Source organism: Pleurodeles waltl, chromosome 4_1 (genome assembly GCF_031143425.1).
Source record: "Pleurodeles waltl isolate 20211129_DDA chromosome 4_1, aPleWal1.hap1.20221129, whole genome shotgun sequence".
Taxonomy (NCBI): domain Eukaryota; kingdom Metazoa; phylum Chordata; class Amphibia; order Caudata; family Salamandridae; genus Pleurodeles; species Pleurodeles waltl.
The window spans coordinates 627,593,948-627,616,809 of record NC_090442.1 but is presented as its reverse complement, the minus strand read 5'-3'; positions in this window follow the sequence as shown (position 1 = coordinate 627,616,809).

Below are 22,862 nucleotides of genomic sequence, written 5' to 3'. Positions count from 1 at the left end.
CCCAGTGGGCAGCTGTCCAAGGCTCCAGGAGATGGGCTGTAGCCTCCATCCACCACTGTCATTCCCGAAACTAGCACCGCCTCTAGCACTGTCACCAGCACCACCACCAGCACCACTGCCTGCAGCACTGCCAGCAGCAGCAGCGCCAGTGGGCAGCCGTCCGGGGTTGCAGGGGATGGGCTGGAGCCTCCCCCCACCACTGCCAGCACTGACACCAGACCCACTACTGTCACCAGTGAGCAGCCATCATCGCCAGCGGGCAGTGTGTAGTCCTGCCTCCATGGACTGTAGTGCGTCCTGGACCCTGCAAATCCTGTGGGTGTGACACCCAGCTGAGAGACTGTGACCTTGCACTTCCCAAGTGCTGCATCACAGGGCACAATGCCCCTTCCAGAACCAGTGGAAGAAGCCTTCCACTCACTCCATCCTTCACAGGATGAAGCACACTGGGCACAAGGCCCCCTCCAGAACCAGTGGAGAAGATATCCACTCAACGCATCCTTGTCAGGATGAAGCACACTGGGCACTATGCCCCCTGCAGAACCAGTTGAAGAAGCCATCCACTCACCCCCTCCCTGCCAGGATGAAGCACACTGGCCACAAGGCCCCCCTCCAGAACCAGTGGAGAAGCCATCCTCTTGAGAGACTGTGGCTTTGCACTCCCCAGGACCAAGCAGTGGGCAGACCACCCACTAGAGTTTCTGTGGCCTTGTACTCCCAAGGGCCAAGCAGTGGGCAGACCACCCACCAGAGAGACTGTGGCTTTGCACTCCCCAGGACCAAGCAGTTGGCAGACCAGCCACTAGAGAGACTGTGGCTTTGCACTCCCCAGGACCAAGCATTGGGCAGACCACCCACTAGAGAGATTGTGGCTTTCCACTCCAGAGGACCAAGCAGTGGGCAGACCGCCCACTAAAGAGACTGTGGCCTTGCACTCCCCAGGACCAAGCAGTGGGCAGACCGCCCACTAGAGAGACTGTGGCCTTGCACTCCCCAGGACATTGCACAGGGCATGTAGCCCCCTCCAGGACCAGTGGTGTTGTACCATCTTCCATCTGAGGTGCCCCCGCTCCCTGTCCTCCTGAGGTGCCTGTGTATTTTCGTCCTGATTCCCCTGTGTTGTTCTCTCCGTGCTGTTGCAAGTGGGGCCTTGTCCTATGTGATGTGGCCCTTTGGCCCACGGACATTGTGGACTGGGCTGTGTCCCTCCATTTGTATATATGAATATACTGTTTTGATTTTGAAGCACGATTTTCTACATTTTTATATTATTACACTCATTTCAATCATTTCCTTTTGTCCTTGCATTATTGCTGAGGGGTACGGGGTGAATATGTAATGTTACTGGATCTGGTTATGTGTGTGGTGTTGGGGGTGGGGGTGTTGTGTGTGTGTGTCACTCTCTTTTTCCTCCTTCCCGCCCCTGTGTGCTAGGTGGCAGTACTCACCGTGGTCGTCTTCGCCGGCATTGGTGTTCATAGTGAAGAAGGAGATAAACGAACATGGGGAACACCTGGACCTCGGGCTCCATGGTGGCGTGTTTCTTCCTTGTGTCTCCAGGGGTGAGTCCTTTCCCTTCTGGGTACTGTTTCCGCTGTACTTTTGATGTTGTTGGTACCGCCCCGGAAAAGGTGGCGGATAGGCCTGTTGTAATACTGTGGGCAGTGCATTGTCTTCCGCCTGGCTGTTGGCGGTTACCGCCACGGTGGTTGTTGCTACCGCCATGGCAATTGGTGTGTTAAAGTGGGTGTCTGTGTGAGAGGTTTCCGCTGTGGTCATAATTCCATTTTTGTTACCGCTGGCCTGTTGGCGGTATTGCTGCCGCTTCATCACCAACCGGCAAGGTTGTAATGAGGGCCTTAGTACTTTCAGATCCTCTATTTGGGGAACTAGCTTCATGATAAGAAATTATACAAAATTATCACACACCTCCTAAGGTAATTCTTACAAAGAAAGGTCTTAATGCTATTTCATCAGGAACATGGGTGGTGAGTTTTTAGCGTTTTATCTATTCCTAGAATAAATAATTCTGGGATAGAAGAGAAATCTGGTGGTGTTGAGTTGGAGGAAACATGTATTATACCACGAGGCATCACAACAAAGGAGCAGTAGAAAGAACAAGTGACTAGAGATGAGAGTTTTTTAGATGTATAGAGGCCTTGCAGGACATATGGAAGGGAAGGTAAAATGTGAATGATTGTAAATTATCATTTTGGGTGGTTCCTGATCAGCTATAATATGCGGTGGGTGGGCTTTGGTTGTAAGACTTACAATGTGTTGTGGAATGAATGGTAACAGATTGGGCTGAGTGTTGCAATGTCACACTCCCCACATGGTTTAAAAGAAATTGACATAAAAAAAACATGGTAGCAGATATATCTGTACATCATAGGCTGTTTGATTGGAGAATATGCAACACCATACAGAATCGTTCTAGTTGTTTTTTTAAAAGACTGTCAAAGGTAGTGTATTTAAGAAACCCACTAAGTAATAAAATGTTTGCCAGTGATGTTCACCAGACGTTTTTTTCTCTGACAATTTTCAAACACAATGGGGTTCAACTGCATTCTAATTAAATGAAGCACTTTCTGATTTAAGCAAGCACACACAAGAATAGTGCCCTTTACCTTACAAAAATAAATGGAATTGTGGAACATTTGAATGAGATCAAAGAAGACATCCCGAAAGCCAGGTGCAATGCTCTAAATTTCAATAAAGAGCTGTAAAGTAAAGATTTTGCATTCTTGGTAACTGTAGTGAAATGCCTCTTTTTGCACGATCACCCTCATTTTTTTGGACTGATGCTGTGTTGTTTTTCACTCTGTGTAATGGGACTCTGCTAACCAGGCCCCAGTGCATGTACCCTGACCCTTTAAACACGCAGAAATTGAGTATACTCCTAATTGCCTATAACCTACCATATGGTCCAAATGGTACACGGAGTCTGTAAGTGAAATGTCACAAGTAGACTTCAGTACCCATTGATCCACCCACTACAATGACGGTGAATACAGGCCACCTGACAAAATAGCCCCTTTCAACAGGCTTACACCTTTTTAAAAAAAAATATCATGAAGTCACCCTTAAATAGGTCCTAATGCCTATAAGGCAGTGTGCATGGTATTAACAAGTAGGACATGTAAAAGTTTAAAGTTACAGATTTCCTTACAGTGAAAATGCCATAAACAATGTTATTTGTAGCAGAGTTAGCTGAGCTGTTCTTTATGAAAACAGTGAAATACAATAATAAATTTAATAATGTTATCTCTAACTAGGAAACACCAAAAAACTAGACTTTTGGACATTTTGAAATGGTTATTACAATTCTTCACTGAGCGGAGGAGCCAAAAGTATCTTGCTGGTGATTGACCTTCCTGAGGTGTGAATTTTGAATGTTTCCCACCAGGAGCTTTCCTGCCAAAAGTGAACCGCTTTACTGGGATCTTGTAAAGTCACATTTGTAACAAACTGTTTGGAGAAGGTACATTTAGAAAGTACATTTTTCCCTGTCTAACACATTTAGAGGGCCATTTGATTGAGATTCAACTGTCATTTAGGACCTGAACAGCCCCCTAGATGAAGTGTGACCTTGTTCCCAGAGCTAAGGCGAAGGCATTGGATGTGGAGATGTGTTCTGTTCCTCTGGTAGCATTAGCATCTGGGCGGTGGCCGGGAAACTTGATTAACTTTAAAGCAGTCTACTGTGTCACAGGAAAATGTTAGCTGATACTTTGGCAGGGCCCTTCTATTTTTCCCCTAACAGGCAGGCACCATTCTCAGTGGGAGAGCAGCCTCCTCCAAAACTTGTTTAAATTGACCGGAGAGGAGGGAGTGCTCATTACGCTGACCACATATCTGTGGTGGGCACACAGGCTTGGCACAAGGTGACAAAGGTTTCACCATTTTGGATTTAGGCAGAGAATGGCATTGTGTGCAGTAGGGCACAAAGGAAGTTCTGCAAAACTGGGTAGGATTACGCCAGGAACCTTTTCCCTAATAGAGAGGGTCCAAGAGTCACCCCCAGACACAAGCTAGTGACAGGGATAAATATGGAATCCCAGGGCACCCTCTTCAGAACACTATTGGACCTGTGGAACACAGAAGAAGGACTGCATCTATTGTTGAGACCAGTAAGGGGACCAGAAATGTTGGAATAGCTCCCATTTGCAGCCAGGACAAAGAAGTGGATTTCAAGCTGGCTGACCTCCCAGTAAGCTACAGAGACACAACAAATTGCAGAAATTACCTTTTCATGAAGGGCCCAGCTGATCAGTTCCTGCTAGACTTGTTCTGGACCCTGCTGATGAATTCCGCTGGAAAGAGTATTCACTCCCAAGTGAAAGTGTGATTCTTTAAACCTTCCAAAAAACCTGAGACTTGGAAACCTTTTGGATCCAAAGACCTCCAGAGGACCAGACCAGACCTGCTAAGTCAATCTGATGAAGGTGCATTGTCACTGGGCATGTGAATCAGTCTGCATGCTTGTGGAGCATTTCTGCAGCATGCCCATTGATGTATCCTGGGGAGTGCAAAGTCGCAGTCTCTCAAGTCTCTCCAGTGGGTGGTTTGCCCACTGCTTTATCCAGGGGAGTGCAAAGCCACAGTCTCTCAAGTCTCTCCAGTGGGTGGTTTGCCCACTGCTGTATCCTGGGAAGTGCAAAGCCACAGTCTCACATGTGGATAATAGTCTCCACTGGTTCTGGAGGGGACTTTGTGCCCAGAGTGCTTCATCCTGCCAAGGACTGAGGTAGTTGATGTGAATCTCCACTGGTTCTGGAGGGGGTATTGTACCAAGAGTGCTTCATCCTGCCAAGGACCGAGGTAGTGGATGCCTTTCTCCACTGGTTCTGGAGGGGGCTTTGTGCCCAGAGTGCTTCATCCTGCCAAGGACTGAGGTATTGGATGTGAATCTCCACTGGTTTTGGAGGGGGCTTTGTGCCCACAGTGCTTCATCCTGCCAAGGACTCAGGTAGTGGATGTGAATCTCCACTTGTTCTGGAGGGGGCTTTGTGCCCAGAGTGCTTCATCCTGCCAAGGACAGAGGTAGTGGATGCCTTTCTCCACTGGTTCTGGAAGGGGCTTTGTGCCCAGAGTGCTTCATCCTGCTCATGGCTGCCTCAGTAGCGTTGGAATCTTTGGCGCTCACTGGCCTGCGGTGCTGGTTAGGGCGATGTCCTGTCCAGCGGTGCTGGTGGCGGAGGTGTCCAGTTCAGTGGTGCTGGTGATGGCGGTATCCTGTTCAGTGTTGCTGGTGGCGGCGTTGTCCTGTTCAGCAGTGCTTGTGGGGGCGGTGTCCTTGGCAGCAGTGCTTATGGCAGCGGTGTCTTTGGCAGCGGTGCTTGTGGTGGCGGTGTCCTTGGCAGCAGTGCTTGTGGCGGCAGTGTCCTTGGCAGCGGTGCTTGTGGCGGACTTGTCCGCTGTGCAGGTTTTCCCAGACTTGCCTGTTTTACTGTGCCCCTTCCCCACCTTGGATGGTGGTGTAGCTGTCTCCACACTCCCAACTGTACCCCTGGGAGAGGCTTTGGTGGAAGATTTGTTTCCTCTCTCCTGCCGGGCACTGGCCAACATTTTGTGCTTTTGAGGTGGGGGACTGTCCGTGCTCTGGCTCCTTGGCACACTGGCTGCACTGCTGCCTGGCACACTCCAGAAGCCGGTTACTACTGGCACCACTGTTCCCACAGATGTTGTGGCTGAGGCGCTGGGTTGGGACTTGGAAAGGCAGGCCCTCGGAGACTGAAGGGGTGGGGGAGGTGAGGGGAAGAGGTCAAGGTTGGACAGGAAATGTTTTTTGGACACACTGGGAAGGGTAGATGGATGGGGTTTGGGAGTGGAGGAAGAGGTAGTGGTTGTAGGAGGTGCACGTTTGATGACTTTGGGTGAAGGTGCATGGGCTGGAGGCTGTCATGAGGTGGATGGCTGTTGGGTGGGTGTGTGCCTGCGTTTGTGTACCTTGGGAGGTGGGCTCACAGACACACTGGGAGAGGACACAGGGGATGTGTGAATGGTAGTGGGAGTGATGACTGCACGTGAGCGGGGTGTGGTGGTTGGTGTGCTGGAGATGGAGGTAGTGGCTGATGATGTAGTGCATGCAGGTGTGAGTGGAGACGAGACTGGGAGGGAGGAGGGAGACGAGGAGGAGGGGGACACAGTGGAGGCAGTGGCTCTTGGTATGTCTGCATGTGTATGATGCTTGCGTGAGTGCCTGTGGGATGTGTGGTGCTTATGTTTGCCTGAGCGTCCCTTGTCTGTTGACGTGTGTGCATGCTAGTCTGATGGTGTGCTTGAGATAGGCTGAGGTACAGGGGTTTGGGTCTGGGTGGAGGAAGTTGGAGGGGGGAGGCTAGAGACAGGGACAATGGCTGCCATCAGTGCTCAGGCCAGAGTCTGAAAAGCTCGCTGTTGGGCTGCCTGACCAGATTGAATGCCCTCCAGGTATGCATTGGTCTGTTGCAACTGCCTCTCAAAATGGTAGACTGCCCAACAGTGAGGGACCTGAGGAGGTGAATGGCCTCCTCACTGAGGGCAGCAGGGCTGACTGGGGCAGGGCCTGAGGTGCCTGGGGCGAAGGAGATGCCCACCCTCCTGGGTGAGCAGCCACAGGGCAAACGCTGAGGGGCTGCTGGGAGGGGGGTGCTGGTAGGGGGGTGGCGGGTATACCTGTAGATGAGGGGGGCACAGAGGGGCCTGCCACCGCAAGGGAGCTCCCATCAGAGGAGGAGTCCGTGTTGCTGGTCTCAGCTCCTGTCCCTGCTGTGGAGCTCACCTCGCCCTCCGTCCCACTGGTGGCTTCTGACTGCATGTGGGATGCAGCTCCCTCCTGCTCCGGTGCCACTGCTCCTCTGCCTGATGATGCTAATGCACACAAGGACAGGGAGACCACAAAATGGGGGGGGGACAGAAGAAAGACATGTTGAGTGCATCCAATACCGCTACCGTTGGTGGACACTACAGACACAGAAGCCCCCTGCACTACGCCGTGCACTTGGAGTTCCCTAATCAATCACAGGGACATGGGTTGCAAGGCTATGCCCGATTGCTGCACACATGGAAGTCACAGGAGCCTGACTAGGTGTAGTTGGATCTGTACACAGGTGGGGTGGGGTGCCACAGGGCCTGCCTTAAGAAGGGACCCTGCCTACTAAACTCGCCCTGGCCTAGGGGAACCCACAGCCCACCTCCCCCACCCAGACACCTACAATGCACACTGAATCAGCTGAATGAGAGTGTACTCACCCCCTTGTGGCTGCTGTGATGCCCTCAAGCGCCCATCCAACTCCGGGTACGCCACCGCCAGGATCCGGAACATCAGTGGGGTCATGGTGCGACAGGCACCCCTCTCACGTTGGGAGGCCATCCCCAGCTGGGCCTCAGCCGTCTTCTTGCTCCAGCGTCGAATGTCCTCCCATCTTTTCCGGCAGTGGGTGCTCCGTCTGTGGTAGACCCCCAGGGTCCAGACTTCCTTGGCGATGGCACGCCAAATATCATTCTTCTGGTGGGCGCTGACTTACAGGAACAGTACAGGGGAAAAGGAGAAGAATTAACCGTTCGCACCATCACAGTCATTGGCCCACATCCCTACCCTTGCCATGACGCACATGCACTTACCGTCGTTTCATGCATGCCTCATTTTTGCCCCCCCCATCTTTCATCCACACCACTCAAAAACAGGCATTGCCCATACAGTATGCTCACAGTGTGCTCACCTGTTTGTCTGGAAGACCGTAAAGTAGCATGTACTGGGGAGGACCCCATTCACTAGTTTCTCCAACTCCTCTGTGCTGAAGGCAGGGGCCCTTTCCCCAGATACACGAGCCATTGTCTCTTCCAGACTGAAGTCACAGCAGCACTTGCAGTGTAGGTCTTCTCCTGTCGAAGATCAGGTATCAATTTATTGAACAGAGAGAAAATGGCGGTGACGTACGCGGCGGTGTGTACCGTTACCGCCGGCGTACATCATTATTGGCTCCTGGGACCCATAGGGTCCAATGTTAACCAATGCAGGATTGTGCCAGTGCAGTTACCTCATATCCCCTTGTCCCACATTACAGGTAATGCAGCCGCCATTTCAGGGGGCCACATGGCAAATATTTTTGACTGTGTTACACATGTCTAGGCCTTGCTTAAACACTAATACAGCCATATGTCGATTTTAAACCATTTTCCGATTAAGTTGTGTTTACGTACCTCAGTGTTGGTTGACTCTCTGCTCGCTGTTCTCCATAGAGCATGTCTGCTGGGGCAGGTGAGGAGATGGCGGCATCCTCCGGTGTACAGACCGCTGGTGGACCTGTCGACAATGGAGGAGCAACATGTAATTATCACCCACAGACTTGATCGTAACACAATCCCGGAACTGTGTGCCCAGTTGGAGCCAGACCTGATGTCAGCTATCCGCCACCCCACAGGAATCCCCCCCTCTAGTGCAGGTGCTGTCAGTACTCCATTTCCTGGCAAGTGGGTCTTTTCAGGCGACAGTGGCCATAGCATCAGGGATGTCCCAGCCTATGTTCTCCAACGTGTCGTCCAGAGTGTTGTCTGCCCTGCTGAAACACATGTGCAGCTACATCGTTTTCCCTCAGGTGGAGGATTTGCCCACAGGTGACTTCTATGCCCTGGGACATATTCCCAACATCATAGGTGCCATTGATGGGACACATGTGGCATTGGTACCCCCCCGCAGGAGTGAACAGGTGTACCGAAACTGGAAGAGTTATCATTCTATGAATGTGCAGATGGTGTGTTTGGCAGCCCAGTACATCTCCCATGTGAATGCCAAATTTCCTGGCTCAGTGCATGACGCTTCCATTCTGCTGAATAGCAGCATCCCTTATGTGATGGGGCAACTCCAGATGCACCGTGTGTGGCTATTAGGTGAGGACATGGACCCAATACAGAGTGACTAGGTGTCTGGGTCTGGGGATGTCCCTAAGAGTTAGTGTGTGTCTAGCAGTTGTCCCTCGACATTTGCAGGTGACTCTGTTTACCCCAACCTGTCATGGCTACTGACCCGAGTGAGGAATCCCAGGACAAGGGCAGAGGAACGCTACAATGAGGCCCATGGCCAGCCTAGCAGGATTATATAGAGGACCTTCAGCCTCCTGAAGGCCAGGTTCCGGTGACTCCATATGACAGGTGGTTCCCTATTCTACTCACCAAAGAAGGTGTGCCAGATCGTCGTGGCCTGCTGTATGCTTCACAACTTGGTTGTGCGACGACAGGTACATTTTCTGCAGGAGGATGGTCCAGATGAAGGTGTTGTGGCAGCTGTGGAGCCTGTGGACAGTGAAAATGAGGAAGCAGAAGAAGAGGACATAGACAACAGGAACACGGTGATCCAGCAATACTTCCAGTGAGTCACAGGTAAGAAGACAACACTGCCTGCTACATCTGATTTAATTCTTCTACCTCTCATCTGTCTGTCATTTTCACACAGTGTATTGACACTGAGTTGCCACTTTCCCTTTCGATTTCACAGATGTGGGTCCCACTGTGTGACCTCTGCTTTGTTTCCGCATGGACTAGAGCTGTGTAACCTAGGTATGTTGACATTACATTGGATATAGCATTTTGCCACTGGTATTGCTAATGCACATTTTCGAAAAGCACAGACTGACTCCTGATTGTTTTGTGATTTAAGGATGTTTATTTAAGTGCACAATAGTGGAGGGGGTTGTAAAATGGTCAGGGGCGACAGTGGAGGAATGTCCATGGCAGAGTCCAGTCTATTAGTCTCACATGTGCATTGTCCAAAGGGGCATAGGAAGTGGAGCTGGGGCAGTTGATGGATGGACAGGGTGACAAAGTGGAACAGAAGTATGACAATCAGGGTGGTCTCATTTCTTGGCGGGGGTCTTGGCATTGTTCTCTGTCTTTGTCCTGGATCTCAGGGACCGCTTGCTGGGTGGTTCTCCATCTGCAGGGGGTGGGATGCTGGTGGCGTGGTCCTGTTGCAGTGCCTCCTGTCCACCAGCGCCGGCGGAGGTGGTGGGCAGTTCATTGTCCAGCTAGTGTCTGGGGCCCCTTGTTGTGCCACAGTGTCCCTCCTGGTGTTGACGAGTTCCTTCAGCACCCCTACAATGGTGCCCAGGGTGGAATTGATGGATTTCAGTTCCTCCCTGAATCACAAATACTGTTCCTCCTGCAGCCACTGGGTCTCCTGAAACTAGGCCAGTACTGTTGCCATCGTCTCCTGGGAATGGTGGTAGGCCCCCTTGATGTTGGAGAGGGCCTCGTGGATAGTGGGTTCCCTGGGCCTGTCCTCCCCCTGTCGCACAGAAGCCCTCCCAGTTCCCCTGTTTCCTTGGGCCTCTGTCCCCTGAACCGTGCGCCAACTACCACTGCCCCCAGGTCCCTGGTGTTGTTGGGGTGGTGGATTAGCCTGGGTTCCCTGTAGTGGTGGACACACTCCTGCATGATGTGTCCTTGGGACAGAGGTATGGGCCCGCTGGGTGGGTGCTGTGCTGGTAATTCCAGAGGAGGGAGGCTCTGTTGTGGCTTGTGCCAGTGTGAGGAGAACCGACAGCCCCGGGGTCCCAGATGGGCCGGGCTGGTCATTTAGATCCAGTTGGACAGAGCTGCTATCATCACTGTGGGCCTCTTCTGTGGGTGGAGTGGCATGGAAGAGGCCCCCAGCGATGACAGCAGCTCTGTCTCCCTGGAGCCAGACGACCAGCCCGGCCCATCGGGGACCTCTGGACAGTCGGTTCCCCACAGACAGCCACAGGCTACACCAGACCCAAACCCCTCTGTGAACACCAGCACAGCTCCCACCCAGCGGGCCCATGCCTCAGTCTCCAGGGCACGTAAATCAGCAGTGTGTCCACCACTACAGGGCACCCAGGTTGACCCACCACCCCAACAACAACAGGGACCTGGGGGCAGTGGTAGTGGGCACACCGTCCAGGGGACAGAGGCCCAGGAACACAGGGGAACTGGGAGGGCTGCTCTGCGACAGGGGGGGGACAGGCCCGGGGAACCGACTCTCCAAGAGGCCCTCTCCACCATCATCGGAGCATACCACCGCTCCCAGGAGACGATGGCGACGGTACTGGCCCGGTTCCAGGAGATCCAGGAACAGCAGAAGGAACGGTACATGGGGTTCAGGGAGGAACTGAGGAACATCGGTTCCGCAATGGGGACCATCGTCCTGGCCCTTACCCAGATCGTCACCACATTGCGGGACCATGTGGCACCCCAAAGGGCCCCTGTCACTAGCCCAGGCCAGGAACAGCCTACCACCTCCGCCGGCGCTAGTGGACAGGAGGCCCCCACACAACGACAGGCCACCAGAACCCCACCTCCTGCAGAAGATGAACCACCCCGCAAGCGGAACCTGAGATCCCACAAGAAGACAGAGTAGGATTGCAAGACCCCCGCCAGCCTAAGATACCCCCTGATGTCATCCCACTGTCCCACATTGTCACCCTGTCCAACCTTGAACTGCCCTTGCTCCATCCTTCCACAGGCATATGGACAATGCACCTGTGCGACTGAGAACTGGACTCTGCCATGGACATTACTCCACCCGCACCCATCCCCGCTTCCCAATCATTTACCTATATGTAGCACTTAAAATAAATCACTTATTCCACGTAAAAAAACAGGAGTCTGCTTGTATTCTTAACAAATGTATTACACATAACGGTGCAATAATGGCCAGTTACTTTGTGATGACAACATACCAATTTCAATAAGCGTTAGTCCATGGGCAAACAAAGCTGAAATCGGGCAGTGGGTCATACAGCTCTGAAAAGGGAAGGGAAAGTCACAAATCAGTTAACAGGAACTGGGGGAAAACACAGACAGTGGAGACGCATGAGGCCTCAAGTAAATGTAAATTGGGGTGGCTGTACCTTACCTGTGTGCTACTGAAAGTATTGTTGTATGACTGTATCCCTGTTGTCCGTGTCGTCCCCGTCGTCTTCCTCCTCTTCACTCTCCACAGGCTCCACAGCTGCAACAACACCACCATCTGGACCATCCTCCTGCAGAAAAGGCACCAGGCGTCGCAATGCAAGATTGTGAAGCATACAGCAGGCCACAATGATCTGGCACACCTTCTTTGGTGAGTACATGAGGGATCCCCCTGTCATATGCAGGCACCTAATCCCGGCTTTCAGGACCCCGAAGGTCCTTTCTATGATCCTCCTAGATCGGTCATGGGCCTCATTGTACCGTTCCTCTGCCCTGGTCTGGGGATTCCTCACTGGGGTCAGTAGCCACGACAGGTTGGGGTAACCAGAGTCACCAATTAGCCACACACGGTGTCTCTGTAGCTGTTCCATCACATAAGGGATGCTGCTATTTCGCATGACATACGCGTCATGCACTGACCCAGGGAACTTGGCATTTACATGGGAGATGTACTGGTCAGCCAAACAGACCACCTGGACATTCATCGAATGATAACTTTTTCTGTTTCTGTACACCTGCTCACTGTCTTTGGGGGGAACCAAAGCCACATGGGTCCCATCAATGGCACCAATGATGTTGGGGATATGTCCAAGGGCATAGAAATCACTGTAGCCAATTCGCCCTCCTCAGGGAAAATAATGTAGCTCCGCATGTATTTCATCAGGGCAGACAACACTCTGGACAAAACCTTAGAAAACATAGGCTGAGACATCCCAGATGACATGGCCACTGTTGTTTGAAAAGACCCACTTGCCCAAAAATGGAGTACTGACAGAACCTGCACCAAGGGGGAATCCCCGTGGGTTGGCGGATGGGGGACATCAGGTCTGGCTCCAGCTGGGCACATAGTTCATGTATAGTTGCTCTGTCAAGCCGGTATGTAAGTATGATATGTCGTTCTTCCATTGTCGACAGGTCCACCAGCGGGCGGTACACGCGAGGATTCATCCTTCTCCTCGCAAGTCCCAGCGGACGGTGCCTAGGAAGGACAACATGGAGCACAGAGTCAAGCAACCCACAGGTACGTTCACACAGCTTGCACAGTACACGAATCGCTATGCATGGAACGGCTTGTATGAGTGGCTATGCAAGGCCTAGGCCTGTGTGACGCAGTAGAAATCATGCCATGTGGGCCCTTGAAATGGCGGCTGCCTGACCTGTGAAGTGTAACAGTGGGATGTGAGGTCACTGCGCTGGCGTGGCACACCGTGGCGGTAGGCGGTCGAAGACCGTGGCGCAAAGTAGCATTGGTTAACATTGAACCCTATGGGTCTCAGGAGCCAATGACGATGTGACCGCCATTTTCTATCTGATTAATCACTCGAGACCTGATCATCCACAGGAGAGGACCTATACTGCAAGTGCTGCTGTGACCTCGGTCTGGGAGATACAATGGCTGCTGCGACTGGGGAAAGGGCCCCTGCCTTCACTGCCGAAGAATTGGAGGAACTTGTTGATGGGGTCCTCCCCCAGTATGCGCTACTCTACCGTCCTCCAGACCAACAGGTTAGTACAAAGGGTGCACGTTGAATGGGCTATGCCTGTGTTGAGTGGGGTGTATGTAAGATGGTGGGGAGGGGAGCGAATGAGGACTGCAACGCACGAAAGATGAGAGCATGTGCCACATGGCAAGGTTGGGGGCACTCACATTGACCAGGCAGAAAACTGATGCGATTTCTTTTACCACCCTGTACATGTCACATAGGTCAGCGCCCATCAGAAGATCGACATTTGGCGTGCCATCACCAAGGACGTCCGGGCCCTGGGGGTCCACAACAGACGGGGCACCCACTGCCGAAAGAGGTGGGAGGACATCCGCCGCGGGACCAGAAAGACCGCAGAGTCTCTGCTGGGGATGGCCTCCCAATGTAGGAGGGGTGCCAGCCGCCAATTGACCCCCCTGATGTCCCGGATCCTGGCGGTGGCCTACCCCGATTTGGATGGGCGCGTGAGGACATCACAGCAGACACAAGGGGGTGAGTATCAGCACATTCTGCTATCTTTGCGCACAGGGAAGGTGTCTGGGTGGGGGAGGAGGGCTGTGGCTATCTCCAGGCCAGGGCGCATTCTGTAGGCTAGGCCCCTCCGTTAGACACGGCCCTGTGCCCCCGCCCCCCACCTCTGTAGGGTGCCAAGTACAGCTATCCATGGTCCGGTCTCACCCATGTGTGCATTTGTCGTCCATAGACCCGTAGGACTAGTCACAATAACTGAGTAGTGTACCCCCATTGCGCGGCCTAGTTCAGGGGGCTTCTGTGTCTGTCCTCTCCGACAATGGTGTTGCCAATGCATGCACTCAATCTGTCTTCATTTATCCACCCCCCCACCCATTTTCTTTGTCTTCCTGTTCATGTGTGCATTAGCATCATCTGGCGGAGGAGAAGTGGCATTGGAGCACAAGGGAGCTGCATCTCACATGGCCCCGGAGGGCCATATGACAGACTCCGAGTACACCAGTGAGACGGAGGGCGAGGGGAGCTCCACAACGGGGACCCGTGGAGACGTCAGCGACACCGACGCGTCCTCGGAAGGGAGCTCCCTAGCGGTGGCGGCAACATCCGTGCCCACTGCCACAACAGGTACAGCCGCCAGCCAGCGCACCAGCCCCGCCCTCCCAGCAGCCCCTCAGCCTTCGCTCCGTGCCCGCTCGCCCAGGAAGGCGGGCTTCTCCTTCGCCCCAGGCACCTCAGGCCCTGCCCCAGTTACCCCTGCTGCCCTCAGTGAGGAGGTCATTGACCTCCTCAGGACACTCATTGTTGGGCAGTCTACCCTCTTGAATGCCATCCAGGGTGTAGAAAGGGAGGTGCATCGGAGCAATGCATACCTGGAGGGCATTCATTCGGGTCAGGCTGCCCATCAGCGATCGTTCAACGCTCTGGCCTCAGCACTGACGGCAGCCATTGTCCCTGTCTCCAGCCTCCCTCTTCTGACTCCCTCCACCCAGTCCCAGTCTCCTGTTCCTCTGCCTATCCCATCCACACCATCAGACCAGCCTGCACACACCTCTACACCCAAGGGCAGCTTATCCAGACATAAGCACCACAGATCCCACAAGCATTCACCCAAGCAACATCCAGATGCAGACATGCCATCAGTCACTACCACCTCTGTGTCCCCCACCTCCTCATCTTCCCCCTCCCTCCCTGTGACGTCTCCACTCACACCTGCATGCACACCACCATCAGCCAGTACTTCCATCACCAGCACACCCTCCATTACAGTCCGCACATGTGCAGTCACCACCCCCACTGCCATTTACACGTCCCCTGTGTCCTCTCCCAGTGTGTCTGTCACCCCCTCTTCCAAAGCACACAAACGCCCGGCGCGACAAGCCTGAGACGGCTGCCACCAAGGACAGTAGCCTTGCCCGGTCACCTGCCTCATCATCCAAGGGAGGCAAGGGCCACAGAGCTCCAGCGAAGGAGGGCAAGGGCAGCAGGGTGGAGAAGTCAGGCAGCAGGCGAGCTGCCCAGGAGGGCCCAACCAGACCCATCCCGGGTGTGACGGACGACACCCACGGGCCCAGGACTCTATCACAGGAGGGTGCCGAGTCTTGCCCAGGTCTGGCTCCCTAGACACACAGGACAAGCTCCGCTGACCAGGGCCCCGGCGGGGCAAGAACCGCTGAACAGGGCCCCGCCGGGGCAAGAACCGCTGAACAGGGCCCCGCCGGGGCAAGACCCGCTGACCAGGGCCCCGCCGGGGCAAGAACCGCTGAACAGGGCCCCGCCGGGGCAAGAACCGCTGAACAGGGCCCCGCCGGGGCAAGACCCGCTGAACAGGGCCTCGCCGGGGCAAGACCCGCTGAACAGGGCCCTGCCGGGGCAAGACCCGCTGAACAGGGCCCCGCCGGGAGGAGCACCGCTGAACAGGGCCCCGCCGGGAGGAGCACTGCTGAACAGGGCCCCGCCGGGAGGAGCACCGCTGAACAGGGCGCCGCCGGGGGCAAGCACCGCTGAACAGGGCCCCGCCGGGGCAAGACCCGCTGAACAGGGCCCCGCCGGGGCAAGACCCGCTGAACAGGGCCCCGCCGGGGCAAGACCCGCTGAACAGGGCCCCGCCGGGAGGAGCACCGCTGAACAGGGCCCCGCCGGGAGGAGCACCGCTGAACAGGGCCCCGCCGGGGCAAGCACCGCTGAACAGGGCCCCGCCGGGGCAAGAACCGTTGAACAGGGCCCCGCCGGGTGGAGCACCGCTGAACAGGGCCCCGCCGGGAGGAGCACCGCAGAACAGGGCCCCGCCGGGAGGAGCACCGCTGAACAGGGCCCCGCCGGGGCAAGAAGCGCTGAATGGGCCCCTTCATCTCAAGCACCGCTCCGCTGGGCCCTTCATCTCAAGCACCGCTCCGCTGGGCCCTTCCTGTCAAGCACGCTCCGATGGGCCCCGCCGTCTCTGCACCGCTCCGCTGGGCCCTTCCTGTCAAGCACCGCTCCGCTGGGCCCTTCATCTCAAGCACCGCTCTGCTGGGCCCTTCATCTCAAGCACCGCACCGCTGGGCCCTTCATCTCAAGCACCGCTCCGCTGGGCCCTTCCTGTCAAGCACCGCTCCGCTGGGCCCCACCGTCTCTGCACCGCTCCGCTGGGCCCTTCATCTCAAGCACCGCTCCGCTGGGCCCTTCCTGTCAAGCACCGCTCCGCTGGGCCCGCCGTCTCTGGACCGCTCCGCTGGGCCCTTCCTGTCAAGATCCGCTCCGCTGGGCCCTTCATCTCAAGCACCGCTCCGCTGGGCCATTCATCTCAAGCACCGCTCCGCTGGGCCCTTCATCTCAAGCACCGCTCCGCTGGGCCCTTCCTGTCAAGCACCGCTCCGCTGGGCCCCGCCGTCTCTGCACCGCTCCGCTGGGCCCTTCATCTCAAGCACCGCTCCGCTGGGCCCTTCCTATCAAGCACCGCTCCGCTGGGCCCCGCCGTCTCTGCACCGCTCCGCTGGGCCCTTCCTGTCAAGCACCGCTCCGCTGGGCCCTTCCTGTCAAGCACTGCTCCGCTGGGCCCCGCCGTCTCTGCACCGCTCTGCTGGGCCCTTCATCTCAAGCACCGCTCCGCTTGGCCCTTCCTGTCAAGCAACGCTCCGCTGGGCCCTTCCTGTCAAGCACCGCTCCGCTGGGCCCCGCCGTCTCTGCACCGCTCCGCTGGGCCCTTCATCTCAAGCACCGCTCCGCTGGGCCCTTCATCTCAAGCACCGCTCCGCTGGGCCCTTCATCTCAAGCACCGCTCCGCTGGGCCCTTCCTGTCAAGCACCGCTCCGCTGGGCCCCGCCGTCTCTGCACCGCTCCGCTGGGCCCTTCCTGTCAAGCACCGCTCCGCTGGGCCCTTCCTGTCAAGCACGCTCCGATGGGCCCTTCATCTCAAGTACCGCTCTGCTGGGCCCTTCATCTCAAGCACCGCACCGCTGGGCCCTTCATCTCAAGCACCGCTCCGCTGGGCCCTTCCTGTCAAGCACCGCTCCGCTGGGCCCCGCCGTCTCTGCACCGCTCCGCTGGGCCCTTCATCTCAAGCACCGCTCCGCTGGGCCCATCCTGTCAAGCACCGCTCCGCTGGGCCCGCTGTCTCTGGACCGCTCCGCTGGGCCCTTCCTGTCAAGATCCGCTCCGCTGGGCCCTTCATCTCAAGCACCGCTCCGCTGGGCCATTCATCTCAAGCACCGCTCCGCTGGGCCCTTCATCTCAAGCACCGCTCCGCTGGGCCCTTCCTGTCAAGCACCGCTCCGCTGGGCCCCGCCGTCTCTGCACCGCTCCGCTGGGCCCTTCATCTCAAGCACCGCTCCGCTGGGCCCTTCCTGTCAAGCACCGCTCCGCTGGGCCCCGCCATCTCTGCACCGCTCTGCTGGGCCCTTCCTGTCAAGCACCGCTCCGCTGGGCCCCGCCGTCTCTGCACCGCTCTGCTGGGCCCTTCATCTCAAGCACCGCTCCGCTTGGCCCTTCCTGTCAAGCAACGCTCCGCTGGGCCCTTCCTGTCAAGCACCGCTCCGCTGGGCCCCGCCGTCTCTGCACCGCTCCGCTGGGCCCTTCATCTCAAGCACCGCTCCGCTGGGCCCTTCATCTCAAGCACCGCTCCGCTGGGCCCTTCCTGTCAAGCACCGCTCCGCTGGGCCCCGCCGTCTCTGCACCGCTCCGCTGGGCCCTTCATCTCAAGCACTGCTCCGCTGGGCCCTTCCTGTCAAGCACCGCTCCACTGGGTCCCGCCGTCTCTGCACCGCTCCGCTGGGCCCTTCATCTCAAGCACCGCTCCGCTGGGCCCTTCATCTCAAGCACCGCTCCGCTGGGCCCTTCATCTCAAACACCGCTCCGCTGGGCCCTTCCTGTCAAGGACCGTTCCGCTGGGCCCCGCCATCTCTGCACCGCTCCGCTGGGCCCTTCCTGTGAAGCACCACTCCACTGGGCCCTTCCTGTCAAGCACCGCTCCGCTGGACCCCGCCGTCTCTGCACCGCTCCGCTGGGCCCTTCCTGTCAAGCACCGCTCCGCTGGGCCCCGCCGTCTCTGCACCGCTCCGCTGGGCCCTTCATCTCAAGCACCGCTCCGCTGGGCCCTTTATCTCAAGCACCGCTCCGCTGGGCCCTTTCTGTCAAGCACCGCTCCGCTGGGACCCGCCGTCTCTGCACTGCTCCGCTGGGCCCTTCATCTCAAGCACCGCTCCGCTGGGCCCTTCCTGTTAAGCACCGCTCCGCTGGGCCCTTCCTGTCAAGCACCGCTCCGCTGGGCCCTTCCTGTCAAGCACCGCTCCGCTGGGCCCTTCATCTCAAGCACCACTCCGCTGGGCCCTTCCTGTCAAGCTCCGCTCCGCTGGGCCCTTCATCTCAAGCACCGCTCCGCTGGGCCCTTCCTGTCAAGCACCGCTGGCCCATTGACAGTGCCGGTTCTGTGTCGAGCAGGGCTTCAGGGAGCACTCGGGGCACCATGCCTCCTCCAATCACAGTGGAGTCAGTAACCCATCCGATGGACTGTGGCTTTGCACCCCCCAGGATGGGACAGTGGTCATGGAGGCCCCTCGTGGATCTGGCGTTGTGGACTCATGTGGCTGAGGTGCCCCCCCTTCCCTTCCCCCTGAGGTGCCTGTAGTTTTATCATCTGATGCCCCTGCAGTGTTCTCTCCAATGGTATCTGGTCTCCTGTGTGGACTTTGCCCATGTGTTTGTGCACATTGGCCCACGGACTATGGAACTTTGACGGAATGTGCTGGACTTTTTGCCTATGGATATCTTGTTGACTATGTTCATTCCTTATTTTTGTATCTTTTATATGGCATATTTGCCATTCCTTCAATGGAGCTATTTATACATATATTTTATCGAACATTTAAATTGTGTCTTTGCATTATTCCGGGGGGTTTGTGTGGTGTCACTCTGACTTGTTGCTCGGCATTGGGGTGTAGGTATTTGTGGTGGGGGGGTGGGGGTATGGCGCATGTGTGTGCCCGTAAGATTTCCTCCTCCCCCCTCCCCTGTGTCGTAGGTGCAGTACTCACCGTTGTTGTCTGCGCCGGCGTTCGTACTCCTGGTAGATGAGCAGGTAGACAATAGCTGGTAGGATGTGTAATTCGGGCTCCATGCTGTCCTCCTTCCTCGTGGAGTGTGTATAGGTGAGCGTTTTCCAGTTCGTAGTCTTTTTCCGCCGTGTTTTTATCGGCGGGGCTCCCGCCCCGGAAAAGGTGGCGGATTGGTGAGTTGTGATAGGGTGGGCGGTACATTGTCTGCCGCCTGCCTGTTGGCGGTGACCGCTGCGCTGTTTGTCGGTCCCGCCGTGGCGGTCGGAGTGTTAATGTGGCGGCCTGTGTTGGCGGTTCCCGCCAGAGTTAGAATACCATTTTTTTTTACCGCTGGCCTGTTTGCGGGTTGGCCGCCGCTTTAACACCGACCGCCAGGGTCAGAATGACCGCCCTTGTGTGATAATGGTTTAGGGGGGTGTATGGGTATGTGCAGTGGACATGGTTTGGTGATGGGTGTCCATGCTTTGGTGTTACATGCAGGGCTTGCGTTTGGGATGTGTGGTTTGTGATATTGAGACATATGTGAGGAGTTGGAGTGATGGGGGTGAGGGCGAGGGTGGGGGTATGTGATAACATGCAGGTGGGTGGGGGATGAAGTAGTTAAAGGTTTGACTTACCAGAGTCCATTCCTCCAGCTACTCCTGTGAGGCCCTCGGTATAGCCAAGACCTGCTCCTCCCATGTAGTGGGTTCTGGGGGAGTAAGTGGGGGTCCGCCGCCAGTCTTCTGAACCGCAATCTGGTGTATTGAGACCACGTAACGCACCTTCCCCCGTAGGTCGTTCCACCTCTTCCTGATGTCATCCCTAGTTCTTGGGTGCTGTCGCACTGCGTTGACCCTGTCCACGATTCTTCGCCATAGCTCCATCTTCCTACCTGTGGTGGTGTGCTGCACCTGTGATCCGAATAGCTGTGGCTCTACCCAGATGATTTTCACCACCATGACCCTGAGCTCCTCCTCAGAAAACCTGGGGTGTCTTTGCGGTGCCATGGGGTGGTGTGGGTGATGTGTGGGGTGGGGTGTGTTGTGATGTGATGTGTGGGGTTATATTTAGAGGTGTGTTGTGTGAGGTCCGTGGATGTTGTGTGAGTGATGGTGTTGAGTGCTTGTGGATGCTATTGTTCTTTCTGGTGGTGTCTCTCTCTGGCCTTCTGTCGCAATTGTTGTTGTAAGGGTTTGTGGGTTATGTGGGTGTGTGTTTTATAGTGTATTGGGTGTGTGGGTGTGGTGTGTGTATCAGGTGTGTATATTTGAAAATGTCCAATGTGGTTGTGTTTTGTAGATGTATGTGAATTTTGAGCGCGGCGGTGTGTACCCCCTCTGGAATACCACAGTTGAAAGACCGCTGCGTGGATTCGTGGGTCGTGATAGTGTGGGCGCATTCCTGTTGGTGTGATGGTGTCGGTTTTGTTATCGCCAGTTTATCACTGACCTTTGGTGTGGTGGACTTGTGTGGGTGTCTAGATTTTGGCGGATCCCGAGCTGTGGGTCATAATGGCAGTGGCGGTATTCCGTGGCTGCGGCGGTGTGTTGGCAGTCTTCTGCACAGCGGTAAGCGGCTTTTACCGCCAATGTTGTAATGACCCCCATAATGTTTTCGCTATCACTAATCAGCAGGGAGTTGTTAATTGTAAGGACATTTCTAAAAATGTATGCAACCACCATTGTTTTGTGTTAGCACATGGTCCACAATGCCTCATTAGTCATTCAAAAACAACAAGGTGATGAATGGAAGGCTTGAATTAATCTCATCCATTGGCAATTTCTCTGGGCAGCATTCCAGTCCATCATTTTTTTGCCCATCATGCCACCTCAGTTTTGACCAAGCCATATGCAAATCAGTTTGACCCTGCTTCCTATGGGAGCAGTCAAGCCCAAACTGCCAGGCCAAGCCACCCCAAAACTGGTCCCAGGATGTTTTTTGCCAGTCCTGGGAAGACCTGGCCTGGCAATACAGGCTGGACTGTTCCCAGTGGCAGTTTCTCTGTTTATGTTATTATAACAAATGCCCTTGCTAGAAATATGTTGGTCTGGTTTTGAAGGATACCAAAATTTGCAATTGTTGTTCAGTTTGCTTAGACTCGTTATGCCGTGGGAAGGGTCTTGATGATAGCAGGTGATATGAGAAAGCAGTTGAGTGCAAAACTGAAGACATCACTTAAGCAGTCTGTGAGGTTTTTGCTTTGATGGGCCAAGATATTTGTATGGATTGATAGCTTCTATGTGAGCTACCTAACTATATGATGAATTGTGGGACGACGTATTATTATATATGTTGTATCATAACTATGTACATATTATTTAATTTGTTTCATAAGCTGCTGTTTATGGATTATATGACAAACTAATATAAACTATTTTACTATTCCTTACTGTTAGTAATGGGGTCTTTGGTTGGCAGTCAGGTTACCCCCTGTCCAAACATGGACCCGATCCAGTGGGCGATGTGGGAAAATTTCTGTTGCACGGCAGGCGCTGCGTTGATTCCTCTCGCAGGAAGTCGGGCTCTGTCGTTCCCACTCGGCTATGCGTTAATCCAGTGGGCGATGCATCGAAGTTCCGGTCTCAACGCTGGCACTTCGTCAATCTCCACTTGGGGAGCCGGGTTGCATTGTTCCGGTTAGGTGTTGCAGTGATTTTCTTACCGCTAGGCAGGCTATACATCGATTCCGGCAGGCTACGCATCAATATTCACCGTACAAGGAGTTCTTTGCAGAGATGAAGTCTTTTTGGCTCAGAGACTTCAAGAAATAGGAAGCAAGCTCAATCCAAGCCCTTGGAGAGCACTTCTCATCAAAGCCAGAGGGCAGCAAGGCAGCAGGGCAACAGCAAGGTAGCAGTCCTTTTCAGCAGAGCAGTCAGATGAGTCCTTTGGGCAGCCAGGCAGCTTCTCTTAGCAGATTGCAGGTTTTGATTCAGAGTTTCTTTCCCAGTAGATATCTTGTCAAGAAGTGTCTTAGTTGGTGGGGTCAGGGACCCAGTTAATATACCCAAATGTGCCTTTTAAGTGGGGGAGACATCAAAGAGTGGCTTGGAAGTGTACAAGGTCCCCTTTCAGTTCCAACCTTACTGCTCGGGTCCCAGTAGGGGGTTTTGCAGTCCATTGTCCATTGTGTGACGGCAGGCCACTGTCCTTTCAAATGTAAGTGGCAGGCCCTCCACCCTCCCAGCCCAGGAAGACCAATTCAGTATGCAGATGTGTGCAGGTATGACTGAGAGTCCTGTGTTTGTGGTTGTCTGAGTGAAATGCACAAAGGAGCTGTCAACTAACCTAGCCAGATGTGGATTGTAATTCACAGGATTTAAGTGCAGAGAAATGCTCACTTTCCAAAAGTGGCATTTCTAAAATAGTAATATTAAATCCAACTTCACCAGTCAGCAGGATTTTGTATTACCATTCTGGCCATACTAAATATGTCCCTGTTACTCCTTTCAGATCAGAATCTACTACTCAAACAGTATATGAG